Source organism: Oryza sativa, chromosome 10 (assembly GCF_034140825.1).
Source record: "Oryza sativa Japonica Group chromosome 10, ASM3414082v1".
NCBI lineage: Eukaryota > Viridiplantae > Streptophyta > Magnoliopsida > Poales > Poaceae > Oryza > Oryza sativa.
In genome coordinates, this window is record NC_089044.1 from 10,259,187 (window position 1) to 10,272,964 (window position 13,778).

Consider the following 13,778-nt stretch of genomic DNA (forward strand, 5'->3'; position numbering starts at 1 on the left):
GTAAGCCCCTTAATTTGGACAATTATTTTCTAGGACTTTACCGCATCGCTTAAATTAGTTCATACATCTAGTTCAGTCAGAGACTACTTGTTCACTCAAATCTATCGCTAACTGATCAGAACAAGCAGGAGATTCTGGATTTTGTGATAATTTTTCGTACTGCTGGATTAACATTGCTGCTGTTCTGCTGCAATACATATATGATATATCTATGTTAGGATTCTTGGATGGCGGTTGGTAGGCGGTCAAAAATCTTGGGTTCTTGCCTCCTTGGTGTAGGTACATTGGTGATCAAAATTCATGGCACTCTAGCCTTCTATGGCATGTGCAGTCACTAGATAGACCTTAATACAGACAAATATTTCTACTTTGTAAGGTAATTAGAATTGCATATAACTGGTTTTCTTTATAGCTCTGCTTTTGCTTTAGGGCTGTTCATCTATGGGTTAAAAGAAGCGAGCCATATTCACTATGGGCTAATTTTTGGCTAAAGTTTGTTTGCTCTGCCTGGTTTTGGCTGGTTCAGATGGAACCAAGGATGAACACCCCTAGTTTGCTTGCCCAATGAAGGAATCAAAAAGTGGATCTGTATGTCTGTCTCAGAGCTAAAACAATAAAAATGCTCTAGAGGGACAAAAGCTAGATAAAGTGACACTTTGAAGTAACCCACCTTATATTCGGTCCACCACTTTTGAGAAATAAATTTAATTGTTCATTGATCTGTATTTTTCCCTATGCTGAACAAAAACGTAAAAATGCAAGTGCTTCGTCGTAGCCTACAGAGATTGTTGCGAGAATTGTGTTAGATTGAGACAATTGATTATTGTTGCTTTATTTCATTTATACAAGCACATATGTTCACTTATAAGTAGACACTATTTATACAAGTTTATGCTCCCTTTCATTACTTCTAATATCACTGTTCGTTTCATTTCAACCTGGTATTTTGGGTGTTTCCAGTCAAGTTTTGTGGTCATGTTAAATCTGGGGTTTTGCAAGACTAGGACCACAGACTTGGGTTTTCAATGAAACTTGCCGGGTGCCCTTCCTTTGCAACTGATGTCTATTAAAAGTAAAACAAATTGTAAATTATCTGCATTTGAGATTTCTATTGTTTGCAATCATTTATCTTTCAATCAAGAAGTTAGATAGAGTGTTTTGGACTCATGCTATCTATTTCCCGACATGTTCCCTGGCGTGGAAGCTAAGGGGCTGTCTATATAGGATTCGAATGATTTTTGAGGCCTCAATTATGCAGATTTTGAAGTCATTGGATCAAAATCTAACAGCTGAAATTATCTGACATAAAACAATAAAAAATAAAAAGAAATTTGGATCTGACTATTTTAATGGCCCAATATATTTGTTAAGCCCAAGAAGAGGCCCAAATAAACCCAGAATCATACGACACGTCCATATAAAACCCAATCCAATATGTAACATAATAAGGGAATAAGTTCACTTTGACTCCCTTAACTAGTGTCCGAATCTAATTCGTATCCCTGAATGACAATACCGGATATATCAACCCTCCAACTCTTAAAACCAGTACAATTTAACTCCCTTGGTGGTTTTGGAGGGTGGTTTCACTGACATGGCACCATCGTGATGATGTTGACTCGGTCTTCATTCCACGTGGAGTTGACGTGGCGCTCACGTGTATTAGAGTTAAAAAAATATCTGCAGAACCCATTTGTCATTCACACAAAAATAATATGGGGCCCGCATGGCATCCTCTTTCCTTCTTCCTCTTTTTTTTTGAGAACTCTTCCTTTGTCACGCCCAGAAATTTAGCCCAAATTTCCAGACTATTTTGTGCATTAAATCCCTGTCCAGAATCAGCCAGGGTACACAAAACAATAAGTAATAGACATATCCAAACGTAAATACTTACAGAAGAGGCGCATAGTCCTCACACCGAAACGAAAGCAGCAGTAGCGGAAAAAGGCGATCCTAGCGAGGCTTCAGCTCCACTCCATAAGCAAAACTCAACTGGGGTCTGAGCCTTGGTTCTCTAACTTTGTCTTCGGCTCAGAAGCACTACAGTTTTGAAAAGGGGAAACAATAGCAAGGCTGAGTATAACCACCGTACTCAGCAAGCCACACCAATGATGCAGACGTGCAAGGGGAACACAAGGACGGTTTGTGGCTATTTGCATAAAGGTGGTTGTAAAACATTTTATTGAGCAAAACAGTAAAACAGTTTAGTAATTAAGGTAATATTAAATCTCTACTGAACAATGCTACACCACGTTGGACAGGCCCAACCAACCCACCTGAACTACAGTGCATTGAGTCGATTTATTAAGGGTGAGACTAATCACGGTGAATCTGGTCGATCGCCCATAACCGTGGGTGCGGCTATTCGAATAGTTTTACTCTGGCCAGAGGTGCACAACTGTACCCACAAAACACAATCCACCGGCATGTCACCGTGCCTACGCAGACACGTCACCATGTCGAGTGATTGTGATAAGACCCTTCATATAACTCTCCCCTAACCAACCACACCATGCTAAGGTTTCACCCCCACCCCCTACCCCGGAGGTGGGCAGTCCCCTCGTGCGCCACGGTGAATCCGGCAGCTGGACAACCGGACACCCCGGCCGATCCAACTCCATCACGCCCACCCTCGCCACCGGTGCCTAGGAAAGGGTCGAGCTATACTACAGATCATGCAATTACCCATTCCCGCTTGTGGTAAGCACTGCAAGTCTTCTAGGGTTTCCCGTGAACCGGTCCTTAACTGCCATGGGTGCGACTAGCAAAACCATGCATCCACTGCTCACCATTCAGTCACATTTTAGTTGGATAATTATGACCAATGAAACATGGTCGGATGTCTCGAGCACGCAGCTCATCATGATACTAGATGTCAAATAGTGTAATTATCCCATTTTGTGAGCTAGTGGTAATTAAGCATGGCTAAGCATATATAATTCTAGCTAGATCAACATAAGTATCATGAGCTAGATAAACTATCATCCATTGGTTGACAAAGGACGGTAACAAGTAAACATGGCACAAGCGAGTAGATTGGTAAACCCATAATCCCATGTAATTAGCAAAACATGCATATTTATTTGCAAACGGTAAAACATTTATAAATTGGGATCAACATGCTCAAGGGGAAATGTGTGACTTGCCTTGCTTCTTTGAAAGAATCTTCCGAACACTTTTCCTCGCGACCGCGATCTTTCGAAACGGCGGAAACTACACACTGGCATGCAAAATGAGAAAAAAAAACTCTAATAAAAACCAAGAAAACAGTACATAAAAAGTAAACAAACATGTAGAGCTCAATTTTAGATGAATTCTGCAAGTTGAATGGCCCAATTTGGACTTAGTATGAATTAGATATGAATTTTAAAAGTTTTCAGCCATTTAAATCAATTTCTATAATTATTACCGATTTATGACACAATTATTAATGGTTTATGACGTCACCGAGGGGAATAGGTGGCGCCGACAAGCGGGCCCCACCTGTCGGTGGCTCAAAGGGACGGGTGCACGGTGGACCGAGTCCACACGCGCGCCATCCGCGGGTGCACCACGTGGTGGCCACGGTGGACCGGCGGGCAAGGTGGCAAGGACGTGTCGCCGAGGTGGCACCTGCGTGGGACGGCACCACGACGGCCACGTGGAGGCCTGGATTCACCCAATCCAACGGCGCGGTGTGGCTGCCAGGCACAGCGCGGTGTGGCTGCCGGGCTCGGCACGGCTTCAAGCCGGCCGGCCGGCCAGGGAGCGGCGGCGCACGGCTTGATGGTCGCCGGTGGCGACCACTAGCGCGACGGCACGCGTGGGACGCAGCGGAGGGAGGCTGGGAGGGAAGGGGGATGCTCACCAAGAAGACAAGACGGCGAGGCGAAAACGGGAAGGCTGCCGGCGGCGAGGATTGGCGACGACGTTCCTCGGGTTGGGAAGCGAGGACGGCACTCCAGCGATGACCGGCGAGCGCGGAGGGATGGCTGAGCAGCTCCTCGACCTGTCCACGGGGATGGAGGGATCAGGGAAAAAGGAGGAGGCGCAAGGCGACGGGAAAACGCGGCCGCCGCTGGCAATGTGGGGGAAAACTATCGTTGCGACGAGGGGAATGGATTCCGGCGACGAGGGGCTTGGATGAGGGGATTGTCGGGCTCCCTATCGTTGCTGCGAAGCCGGCGAAGGAGAGCGCGAGGTCGAAGGTCACTCAGGGCGGCGGCGATGGACGGCTGGAGGCGGTAGAGGTGGTGGCGGCTCGGGTTGACAGTGGAGGTGGTGTTTCGGTGAGGGGTTGGGGAAACCGAGCAAAGGCCAGTGTGCGGCGAGGGGCAGCAGAGGTAGTGGTGGTGGCGGTGCAGCGCGGCGGTGACCCTAGCGGCGGTGGAGCGCGGCTGGAGGATGCCGACGGGCGGTGGAGCTCGGGCGCGCGGTGCGGCAATGTTTCGGAGGCGGAGAGGGGAAAGGGAGTAGGGGCCGGGGTGTGGCACGGCACGCTGATGCCGATGGTGGTGGTGGCGCAGCGCGGCGGCGTCTAAGGCGGCGAGGAGCGACGGCCGGAGCTCGCCGGAAACCGGTGGCGCATGGGCTCGGCGTGGGGAGAGCGAGGGAGGACGCGGGGAGCACGGGAAAAGAGGGAAAAGGGAGAGGGAGGCGCGGGGATCGTTTTATAGTGCTCTGGGAGGGAGAACCGTGGCCGAGAGGGGCGGCAACGGCCGGCGAAGTGGGGCTCCTGCGACGTGGGCGGATGAGGCGGTTTGGCGCCGATTTCGCGGGAGAGTGGGGGGGAATTGGTGGAAGAGGTGGAGGGGAACCAATTCCACACGGTTTGGGCGCGAGGGCGTGAGAAGGAGGAGCCGGAATCGGCGGCGACGTGGGCGGCAATGGCGGCAATGGAGGTTTCGGCTGGGGAGCTGGAGGTTAGGGGAGGAACTGACATGTGGGCCCTGACTGTCGGTGGTTTGGGAGAGAGGAGGGAGCCAAGGGGAGATGAAACGACCTTGCGGGGAAGGGGGTGCGAGCTGGGCCGAGCGGTCCGAGAAAGGAGGGGAGGAGGGCTGCCGCGGGTGAGAAGGAAGGCTTGGGCCGAAAGAGGCCCAATTGCAAAGGGCAGGATTTTAATTGGTTTTCCTTTTATTTTATTTGATTCAATGAACTTTGTGATATTAGAATTAGATGTTGAGCTCCGAAAATTCACGGACAAATCTGGAGAGTATATTAGGGCACAGAGAATATTACAAAATATTTCCGGCCATGATTTTTAAAGGAAAATTTTAATTCCCTCACTATTTCACTTGATTAAATTGATTTAACTTTTAACATAATTTCTAAAAATGCATTATTTAATGATTTTTATTTCTGAACAAAAATCAGGGCGTTACATCCTCCTCCCTCTCTCTCCCCTGTTTCTCTTCACGAGAGCAGGGGCCAGATTGTCGGCCGCGAAGCACGTCGCATAGCAGCGGTGGTGGCAGCCGCAACAACAGCTCGATGGCGGAGCTCGAGGGAGTGGGCAGCGGGCCGGAGCGATGACTGCAGTCGGGAGGGCGGCGATGGAGCCGACGGCGGTGGCCACCACCGTCGTCACTGCCACAAAGCACGTCGCAGAGTGGCAGCGCGACAGTACGGCGGCAGCGGCTGTGGACCGGTCTCCATCACGCCAATGCTGTCTTTGCACCGGAATCGTGCTCCGCGAGCACTCCTCATCACTGCACCGCGTCAAGAAGGAAAGAGAGGGAGAGAGAAGGGGTTGCTACCGCCCTCCTGGCCGCCGGCGCTGGCACCGGCAACGATGCCACGGGGACGGGCGGGGGAGGCTGTGGCATCTAGAGCGATGAGGCGTGGCGGCAACGGAGCAGCGGGGATGGGGGAAGATTGTTGACAATCCATGGGTAGGGGCGTCGGTGATGCGCAAACGCCGTCGTCCGTTGAGGGAAGAGAAAGAGAGGCGGCGAGGGTGACTCTCGGTGGCACAGTCGAGAGTACATGCTAACGCCGCAGAGGGCGGACCCTCCCGCCACCGCTGCTGCCACTGCCACCGTGCCGCCTAAGCGCTTGCCGGGCAAGATCCGTCCCTGCGGTACTGGGTGAACGCTGGCCGGGATGGGATTGGAGGAGGCGTCGGCTGCCGCCGCTCCGGCCCTCGTCCGTCGCCACCACCGATGATCTGGGCCCTGCTCCCGTGAAGAGAAATGGGGAGAAAGAGATGAGGGGGAGAGAGAGAGGGAGGAGGAAGAAGAAAGGAAAGATGATGTCATGTTGGCGCCACATGTAGGGGTGGACAGGAAACTCTTGACTCGTTAGCTCGCTCGGCTCGTGACAAGCTCAGCTCAGCTCGTCTCATTTAAATTTCGTAACGAGCCGAGCTGACTTTTAAGCTCGTTAGAGATAACGAGCTAGCTCGAGCTAACTCGTGAGCTGCTCGTGAGCCTTAACAAGCTAGAGTAGATAATCCTCAGTTTCTGAGCAAGTCACACATGGGTTGTTATTGCTTGGGCCGTGGGCCTGTGGCATAGAATATAAGGCCCAAAATCGAAATACAGTGAACCCTAGCAGAAAAGTGAAAAGGATAAAGGGGATCAACCGCACTCTCCTCCCTCCCCAGTCTCCTAACACGGCGGCGGCGTCACACTTGTGTCTCTAAGCCTAGCCACCAGGCGCCAGTGCCGCTCACCAGCACCTGCGTCGTACGCCTCCCGTGCCATTCGCCAGTCACCGCCCACATCCGACCATCCCCTGCCCCATCGCCCCGCGCCACTCGCCAGTCGCCGCCCACCGCTGGCTGTGTGGCTGCACCGTGGTGTGCGGCAAGGTGACCCTTTGTCGCTGATTCTCTTCATCATTGTCATGCACATCTTAAGTTTGATGTTTCAGGTGCTAAAGAAGCGGGGCTGTTAGCTCTACCCTGATGATGTTGTTCCCTTTCTCCGGCCGAGAGAACATGACGCGCGGGTGATGAATGAAATCTTATTTCTCTTTAGAGAAGCATCAGGTCTGAGGAATAACTACAACAAGTGCTCTGCCATCACGATTGAGTGCTCGGACCTTGATCTGAGCATGCTGGATCGCGAGCTGCTATGTGAGGTTTCGGCATTTCCTTGCAAATACCTAGGTTTGCCGCTTTCTCTTGGAAAGCTTACCAAGGCAGACCTACAGCCAATGGTAGAGAAGATAGCTGGCTGTCTCCTCTCTTGGACAGCTGGACAATTGACCACGATCGGGTCCACCCTCGTCGAGTCAATTCTGACATCTATCCTGGTCCATCTTCTAATTGCCATCAATCCAACGAAGTGGGTTCTGAAGGGGACTGACAAAGTGCGGTGCGGATTCCTGTGGCAAGGAGTGGCGGAGGCAAAAGGGGGCCATTGCCGCTTGGCCTGGACGAAGGTTTGTGCTCCAAAGCAACTTGGTGGCCTTGGCATCCATAACCTTGACCTCTTAGGTGTTGCACTTAGTACAAAATGGCTTTGGTCGCTTCGCACAGCGCCAGACAAGCCTTGGCAAGGCTTGCCGATGCTGGTTTTGCAGCGTGAGAAGGATCTCCTTTTAGCCTCAACGCGATGGTAGCTTGGCGACAGTTTAGAACAGTGGTCGACACCATGCAAAACCAGCGCTAGATCTCTGACATCAGGGGAGTGATAGAAATCCAAGAGCTGATTGAATATCTTGGCATTTGCCCGGTCGTCAACTCTGTCGCCCTGCCCAGTGATCAGCCGGATCGATTCGTTTGGCTCTGGAGCACCTTTGGGCAATATTCGGCTGCCTCAGCCTACCAAACGATGTTCGCAGGACATGAGTAGTTCCCACCATTTGGGGCAACAAAGCGCCACATTGGTGCAAATACTTCGGATGACTGGTAGCTCATCACAAATGCTGGATGACGGATCGGTTGACTGCAAGAGGACTCCCCCACCTAGCCCGCTGTGTTCTCTGTGACCAGCACTACTAGTCCATCGACCACATCCTAGTTGCATGTCCAGAGTCCCTTCAATTTTCGTGGCTTATCCTTAATGCCATTGGTTGCCTGGATTGTCTCCCGGTGGCTGAGACCTCCTTCATCAATTGGTGGCTGGTTGCTCGAGGAAGAGTTCCCCGGCCTCGGCAGCGTGGGTTCGACATGGTAATCATCCTGGTAGCATGATCTATCTGGAAGGAAAGGAATAACCGGGTGTTCAACCAACAACAATGATCCTGGATTGAGGTTGCAAAGGTGGCGGCCGATGAGGCTGCCCTCTGTAAGGAAGCAGGGCTCCTACGGTTCTACCTGGCAAGAACGCTGCTGTGTCCCTGGTCGCAAAATGGATGCCACAAGCTTTAGGCCATAGGCTTTGGTTCCAACTTTGTTTTATTTCTTCTTTCGGTTGGTTGGTTGGTTGTAATGTGAGCTTCTCAAAATCTTAATACAAAAGATACGCAACCCTTTTACGCATTCTCGAAAAAAAAAACTTATCCTTTCTCTTTCCCATGATTTCGTTGAGCGTTGTCTACAGCTTGGTCCGGGAGAAATTATGTTTGATGTAGTGATGCTGCTGTTCTGTTTTTTAGCTATTATGTTTTTTGGGTAGGGGTTATTGTTCCTCATTAGTAGAAAGGGAAATAAATGTCATTAATAACATAGACTCATCGATGAAAAAAAACATATTGCACAAAAATGCCATACAATATGTCGTAGGTTCTCCGGACCTTTCATTATATTTGAGGGATGAAGTGAATAATTCAAGTCATCAAACAAACATAATGAAATATCCGATGCCTCAAGAGAAGAATATTGGAGACATTGCTGGGCCTTTAACCTGCCAGTTAACTTCAGCCTAAGATGTGCCCATCAAACCACTCGAAGGTGGCGACCAGATGTGTTACACATTCAGGAGACTTGACAAAAATGGCTAAAGATCTACAACATCTCAAATATTCTTAACTCATACTCATGTGAATCTAGTTCCCAGGATGTACACTAGATTCACACTCATCTTAAGCATGGAAATACATAGCAAAATACACTTACGATGGAAATGATCTAAATTACATCTACTTCATAGTTACATAGGCCGACCGACCGAATATAGTTTATAGAACAGCGGAAGCTTAACTACCCAATCCTCAAGCACACTCCCATTAAGTTCAAGTCCTATAAGAAGCAGACGATTACCTGCATCACTCAAAAGACTAAGTCTAACACCTGCAAGCAAATAGTTAATCCAATAGCAAGAGTCAATAATGTACTGGTAAGCACCAAGACAAGCTAATATCCTACTTGCAAGGCATATAATCAAGGAAGGCATAATATGGTTCTTTTTAGCATAAAGCAAGTTTTGCATAAAACACATTCAAATCAGATTTGCTTTCAAATAAATTTCAGCAAGCTAGTACTTAGCATATGGGCATCGAAGTAGGCATTAATCATGTATAAATATGCACCTCATTGCTATCCATGGCAGCAAGGAAGTCATTCTCAAATTTCATCATAATTTGAAGGTAAATTTCAGCATTTAGGAGAACAAACACAAGTCTAGACTCAACACATATCCACATGCCGCTCATAACCACGAGCACGACTAATCGATTAGTTTTTAGACTCTGCAGAGTTTGTACAGCTTTACCCACATGATGTGAATCACTCTAGTTTATCTGGTACCCATCGGTGCCACCACACTCTACACATTGAGTGGGTCTAGAGGTCACAATGAGGCTTTTACATTAAGTCTTGTCTAATCCTTGCATGAGCACGATGAGTGTTGTTCCACACTAAGTCTAGAATATTAATGTCATTATATTGGTAGGTCTTTACCAATATAACACCATAGGCAAGCCGGTACAGTCGCTTCCTATGTGGCACTCAACGTTGTACGTGAGGCGGAACATTGCAGCCATCCCCTCGCGCGGAACAGTATAGTCGTTCCCTACCAAACCATAAATAAAAGTGAGACGGAACGTTACAGTCATCCCCTCATAAACATCATTCACATAAAAGGCGGATCGGTACAGTCGTCCCCTTTGCAATTCACATAAACACAAATAGCCCTACAGTTCACTCGTAGGCACTATCGCTACTACAACGGCCTCCCGAATGTAAGGTTAGACAAGCACTTAACTTAATAGGCCAAGGTTACCCCATAATAACACATGTTGATGTACGGTAAACATAATGAACAGACATTGAGTGAAGTCCTTAAATCAGTCTGTGCACACACTCCCCCTATCGGTATACAACTAGTCAACATATGTATACCACATGAGGCTCAAACTTAAAATTCAGGTTTTTCATCATTTTGTTTGTCAAATTCCTCATTGATGCATTTCTGTCCAGAACTTAAATAATCTCATTTTTCAAGTTAATAAGAACTCAAATGACAAGTATTACACATACTAAGCATGGCTAAGCAATATGGCATCATAGTAGCATCATAACTCACATATGAAGTGATATAGTCATATTGTTTCTAGGGCTAGGACTGAAGGTTATGGTTATATGTGGAGTTCAAGTGATAATGCAATCAATAGGTGTTATTCTAACAAGTTTTACAAAATTTTAATGTATTAGTGAACAAATGACATATATATAATACATTAGCACAAAAGTAGGGCAAACTTTTAACTAGGCTAACCCTAAACACCGAACAAGTGCTTAGCATGGCCAAGGCCAGGATGATCAGAACAAGCGGCGGCGTTTGCTGGACACGGCACCGCCGGATGGAATCTTGTCTTCATCGGAGCGGCTGTTCGTCCCACTTTCGAGTGAAAGTGCCCCCTCGTCCATAGCTAACACAGTGTTGCACACTCGATCTGCTTCCTTCGTCGGGTCCACTTCACCGGTTATCTCCAGCAATCTTTCTTCTGCGTGGATGCCTCCCTACGGAAAACACATTAGCAGGAAAACCGGTCAGTTCGCACCTCTTCGTGCATCAGCCACATGGCAGGTGGGTTCGCCGCCGCCCGCACGGCCGGCGCGTGTTCGTTCTCCTTGTCAACGGCGATAGCGGCATGGCGATGGCGAACGTAGTGGGGGGAGTGGGGTGGGGCAGAAAACAAGCATCAACTCATTACATGCAGGAGCCGGCAAAAACACTTGCGAGTAGGGCGGAAACAAGAAATGTAAGAAGACCAATCACCTCAGGGCTCATGTCTACATGAGGAGCTGGTGCTTGACCGACCTCGAATGATCCATCTGCTGCAACATCAGCCATATTCACCAACCGGCTGGGCTTCGATGCGTCACTTGCCTCGTCGTCTGCTGTGTATCCATGAATGGATGACCCATGCGTAGCAGCGTTAGGAAAAAAAAAGAGCGTCAAACACCAACAAGAAATCACCAAATCACTGGAGGATCACCTTCGCTTACACAACTTGTGCCTGTGCTTCTTCGCTGGAGCCAAATGGGTTAGCCACCACACCATTCACATCCTCACTAGAAGTGTCATTGGCAAACAAGGCGAAGAATGAGTCCGTTTCCTGCATAAAAAGAGAGAAACAAGAAAGCAAAGTGAGAGAGAAGCTAGAAGTGTCACTAGCAAACGTAGCACAACAAGACCCTTACAGTAGCGCCGGAATCATGTATGCCGGTGCTGCCGGTTGAGCTGCGCTCGCCATCGTCGCCACTTGTTGCCATTGCTGAGAACTAAGGAAGCAAAGGGAAAACGGAAAATGGTGAAGAGTATTGTGTGGGGTGAGTGAGAGAGCAGGTGGACGGCTGGGTTTGAAATGTTCTTGGCATTGGTGTTGGACATCTCCAAATGTACCATATATAGAGAGCTGCTATAGGCCCATCTGCAGTGCATGCCCGTGGGGCCTACTTCACCAGATGGTGAGTATAACCCCCCCCCCCCCCAACTAATACCTTTAGAAAATAATTCGCTGTTCACCGTTTGATAATTTATTTTTCGTGAAATTTGTAATTTCATGTTAGGGATGAACTAACAAATAGGTTTTTATACAGGTAGTCGGTCTACCCACTTGCATTACTAAAAAATCACATCCCATTTTATGCAGATAGTGGGTTTTCACACTGGCAAAGCGGGGTTTTATGCAGGTAGCGGGTCAGTCCCTTTGTGTGAACTGGAAATCTGGAATATACATCATCCATCCCCCTAGTTTTACTGTGTGTTACAATTTTTCCTGCCGAAGAGAGTATGGCTATGTTTGTTTTTATCCAACAAAAGTTGGTTAAACTTTTGGAAACTCGTGGCACGCTTTTCAAACTGCTAAAACGGTGCTACATGGATATCAGCGGTCTATGGTTTAGGGTTTAGGGTTCCATGTTTGTAATAATGAAAACTCAATTAATCACACGTTAATACCATCTCGTTTCACGTGAAACACTTTATTTGTATCTTCATTTTCATTAGATACAGACACCACCTATACCTATTATGTGATGAGTTATCGGTCGGGCATCCATTTTCACTAGCCCTGAACGTCTTTTTCGATAAATTTATATTTCACGGTCGGACGGCAACGTGGTTGCGGTACGTCCGAGGGTTAACCAAGTATAAACTCGAGACGAGCTCGGGACGTATGTAAACTAGTCCCTCCATTCCAAATTGATTTACATATAGTTTTTTTGAGGTTATTCCTAAATGATCTACATATTTGTGTTCATTCATTAAGTCTATTCATTATTTGTGCATTGGAGTAAGTAGACATTGATGCACGCATCTATGCACATAAGTATTTATAACCCACACGCAATATCTTGATTTGCTATTGGCTAGGGAATAGTGGGGATGGTGCATGTATAAAGTTTGTTGCTAGAGTAAATATAGTATGAGAGAGTTATTCACTTTTCTCGGTCTTGTTGTACCTATGAAATATGTAGATCAATTTGGAATGGAGGGAGTATAATCGAGATTACGATCATCATCAAGAGCGGCACGACAAAGACTCGAGCTTCCTGGCAAGAAAAAAGCAAGGCACATTTGTGCATAGAGAAGTAGTATTACTACTACTAGTACTACAACCGAAAGCTGCTACCTATGCACTCTATCGGTGAACTATACGGCGGGAGTACATTTGTGCATAGAGAAGCAGTGGTAGTACTACTAGTAGTACTCTGCCAAAGTTAAGAAAGTGACTTTAAGCTGCAACCTATAAGCTCCATCGGTACTTGTAACGCCCCGATTTTCGTTCGGGAATAAAAATCAATTAATAATACATTTTCTAGAAATTAAATAAAAGATAAATCAATTTAATCAAGTGAAATAATGGGAGAATTAAAATTTTCCCTTAAAAATCATTGGCCGGGAATATTTTGCAATATTCTTTGTGCCCTAAAATACTCTCCGGAATTTTCCGTGAATTTTCGGAGCTCAAGAAGTAATTTTAATAGCACAAATTTCATTTAATCAATTAAAATAAAAAGAAAACAATTAAAATCCTCCTTCCTCTCTTTGGGCCCCTTTCGGCCCAACCCCTCCTTTCTCTCCCGCGGCCCGCGCGCCCCCTCTCTCTCCCTCTCGGGCCGGCCTCCTCCCTCGGCCCGCTCGGCTCTCTCTCTCCCTCAAGTCTGTTTTGCCTCCCCAGCCGGCCTCTCCCTCCCTCTCTCTCCGACAGGTGGGACCCGTGGATCCCACCTGTCAGGGCCATCCCTAACCTCCGGCTCCCTCAGCCGAAACCGCCGCCACGGCCTCCCCACGTCGCCGCCGATTCCGCCTCCTCCTCCACCCGCGCGCTCGCCCTGACCGCGGGACCGCGTCGCCCCACCTCCTCCACTCTCCTCCCCCACTTTCCCCCTCCAAAACCGGCGCCGAACCACCCCACTTCGCCCACGTCGCCGGAGCCCACTCCGAAGACCGTTGCCGGTC

General features: G+C 48.1%; 1 long non-coding RNA gene across 1 annotated transcript; it reads right to left on the minus strand.

Annotated features, from left to right (window-relative positions):
* Nucleotides 1–8,826: 8,826 nt before the first annotated feature.
* Nucleotides 8,827–11,680, minus strand: LOC136353754 (uncharacterized). The gene is made up of 4 exons (XR_010737162.1): nt 11,516–11,680; nt 11,311–11,430; nt 11,091–11,209; nt 8,827–10,831 (listed from the first exon to the last, which is right to left on the minus strand). It is a non-coding gene; the product is annotated as an uncharacterized lncRNA (long non-coding RNA).
* Nucleotides 11,681–13,778: the final 2,098 nt, after the last annotated feature.